Raw genomic sequence first — 3,545 nt, 5'->3', positions numbered from 1 at the left:
TGCTCTTATATCCTCGACGGCATGGATGAGACTTAGAGTGACAACAATGGTCTTGCTCGTTACACGACGGTTTGCCCTAATTCCTCGATGGCATGGGTTTTATTATCCGCAGCAAGCCGACGTCTAAGATACGCTGCAAAAAATGGTTCAAAAGGCTCTGAGCACTATAGGACTTAACATCGAAGGTCATCAGTCCCCTAGAACTCAGAACTACTTAAACCTAACTAACCTAAGGACATCACAGACATACATGCCCGAGGCAAGATTCGACCCTGCGACCGTAGCAGTCGCCCGGTTCCGGACTGAAGCACCTAGAACCGCTTGGCCACCGCGGCCGGCGATACGCTGCAGTGCCTAATATTTCATCACCTACAGCAGGAGTTATCCTCAGAGGTTGTTCGGATCTTGTTGATGTGCCAAAGTAAACTTTTTTAGGAAATTATAGTTTCGAGTGCCTCTTTGTTGCTCTGAAGGAGTCCCCTGCATCAGGGAGTGAAACATTAGACGCAGAAACGTATCTTAGACCGTAGCCCACGGCCCATAAAGCCAATGTCATTAAGTTATTGCGAGTCATAAGTATTCACCGTCTATTAGCAGTCTTAATTAGTTACTCCTAAACAATTGTTCCTTACTACTCTGAGGTCAATTACTTCGGACTATATCTGCCCATCAGAGCTTGTAAAAACCGTGTGGTTTCTGTATGTGCGTTTCTCTACAAGCAAAAACTCCATCACATATCCTCTCCTTCTCACTACAGACTGCATCTGCATCTAACACAACCTTCATCATTGCATTCAACTATTCTTGCGTTTAAATATTTCCAAAATGGCCACCATTAACACCCACTCAAGCAGGTGCAACATTAAGCGACATTTGTTAGATCAACACAGGCTGCAGTAGTAAACAAACCTTCTCCATCAGTTCCACTCTCCCCCTTCCCCCCCTCCCCCCTCCACCAACTTTCCCTTGATTCTGGCCCGAGGTATAGAAAATCAAAGCTACGATATGAAGCCATGCTGCAATCAACAAATGAGACGTGGAGACATTGTCTCCCTGTGAAAGCCACGCCTTACCTCTAGACCACGATGCAATTGACTTATTGAAATGTTACAAAACCTTGTTAGAAGCGTCAGTCCTCACTAAATTCCAGCCCATGACTCATAGAGAACTCAGGTTCACTAAAGGAAATCTCTGGGTACCATTTCTCTGTAGGTCTGTTTTTGCCTTCCGCCAATGTTCTTAATATCCTCATACCAAAACTCATAGGAGTCAAATCATTAAGTACTTACCTTGTTACATCACCCAAATCCTTCTATAAGTAAATTACCCTTCTTTCAAAGCTGGTATTCCTCATATTGGCCCCTAAAATTTTTCTCGCCCTTCTGCAGTCAGTCATCTCAATCAGTTCGTCAGCGTGTAACATTTATGGGTAATTGGCCTGGTGCAGCCCATAATGCTGTGCAAATTCGTTAAATCCTACAACTTCGTTTAATATTGCATCGTGGTCTAGAGGTAAAGCGTGGCTTTTCACAGGGAGACAATGTCTCCACGTCTCATTTGTTGATTGCAGCATGGCTTCACGTGGTAGCTTTGGTTTTCTTTACCTCTGGCCAGAATTAAGGACAGATAGTCCACGTAGCTTGTTAGCGAGTTGGGTTGCAACCGTAGCCGTAAGTACCGAGTGCGGCGCCGCCGTTAATACTACACTGGACACGCATTCGGGTGGACGACGGTTCAAATCCCCATCCGGGCGCCCAGAGTTAGGTTTCTCGTGAACTGGTAACATCGCTTCAGACAAATTCCAGGATGGTTCCCTGAAACGGAAACAGGCTCTTTCCTTCCCCTTTCGTCATCCGAGAATCCGAACTTGTGCAGGGGCTCCAATGAACACGATGTCGACTTGACGTTCGTGCTTTGAACGGAATTGTATTTACTACTCAGGTTATTTATTTTAATTATTTTTGGTCAGATATTAAATTCAGTTCGATACATCGAACGAACCATTTATTTACGTGAGGACATAACACTGTGCAATTGTTATGAACTGTGTAGCAGAGGGTAATGGTGATGGTGTCTGTAATTGTGACAAGTGTTGTGTCAGGTAGTGTAGCTAAGGAATAAATCCCTGGTATCCCTTGCAGATTATCAACGGAACCGAGATCGTGTATGATATACTGAGAGGAGGATTCAGCTTTAGAAGAGACAACGTGAGTTATAATTTTGGTGACTTGTGTCTGACGCCCTACATGACCACCTGCAACTCTGACAGAAACTGTTAGGTTGTTACACAGCAGCGTTCCGTTAACTATAAACGCTGTTCCACAGTTCTGACTAATGGTACTTTTAGGTCGCAGCCGGACCTGGTCCAGGACGATGCTGTCGTCGTAGACGGTGGGTACAGAGTGGATCGAGGAGCGCTGCGCCCTGACGTAAGCAAACTTACGGCAGCGGTGGCGTATGGTACTTCTTGAGGGCGTGACTACGCAGAGGTCTCCCATCCGTTGCTGCGTTAGGCAGCGACCGTCCTCATCTGTAAAATAAATGTAACTCCATTCTATGTCCGGAGTGCGGGACTTCGGCAGGTCGATTTCCAATAACAAAATACCAGCAGCCATTATTTTGGTTTTATTTCTTAGGCAATCAGTTTCGGCATTACATTATGCCATCTTCAGGCCTATACATTAAACGTTACAAAAGAGCAACAGATACATAGTAAAAAGCTAGAAAGTACAATCTAAATAAAGCAAGTGTTACATGTTAATATGTATAAGTAAAAGAAAACAGTCTTAATTAAAATCTACATATTATAACGTAATATGTACTATCAGGAATTAACCAACATTGAAACTTCCTGGCAGATTAAAACTGTGTGCCGGTCCCGAGTTCGAGTCCCGGCCCGGCACACAGTTTTAATCTGTCAGGAAGTTTCAAATCAGCGCACACTCCGCTGCAGATTGAAAATCTCATTCTGGAAACATCCCCCAGGCTGTGGCTAAGCTATGTCTCCGCAATATCGTTTCTTTCGAGAGTGCTAGGTCAGCAAGGTTCGCAGGAGAGCTTCTGTAAAGTTTGGAAGGTAGGAGACGAGGTACTGGCAGAAGTACAGCTCTGAGGACGAGGTGTGAGTCGTGCTTGGGTAGCTCAGTTGGTAGAGCACTTGCCCGCGAAAGGCAAAGATCCCGAGTTCGAGGCCCCGGCCCGGTACACAGTTTTAATCTGCCAGGAAGTTTCAAATCAGCGCACACTCCGCTGCAGAGTGAAAATCTCATTCCATTAACCAATATTCATGCATAATGTGAAAACATCAGTAACCTAATGGAAATAATCATAAAACAGAAGTGTCAAAATAATGCAACCATCAGTCCTGTATACCGTTGTCTGCAAATATGTATGGGTATTCGTGACAACACTCTAATGGTCTTTGTCAAAAAGTAAAAGAAGCGGGAAAAGGGACGGACACATCATATGTGAATTAAGATAACACGATCATTGCATCACGTACAGTAAAGGGGTTCACTATAAGTTATGGTAATCTGTATAGTAAG

This window comes from Schistocerca piceifrons, chromosome 2, assembly GCF_021461385.2.
Source record: "Schistocerca piceifrons isolate TAMUIC-IGC-003096 chromosome 2, iqSchPice1.1, whole genome shotgun sequence".
Classification (NCBI taxonomy): domain Eukaryota; kingdom Metazoa; phylum Arthropoda; class Insecta; order Orthoptera; family Acrididae; genus Schistocerca; species Schistocerca piceifrons.
This window is presented reverse-complemented; position numbering follows the sequence as displayed.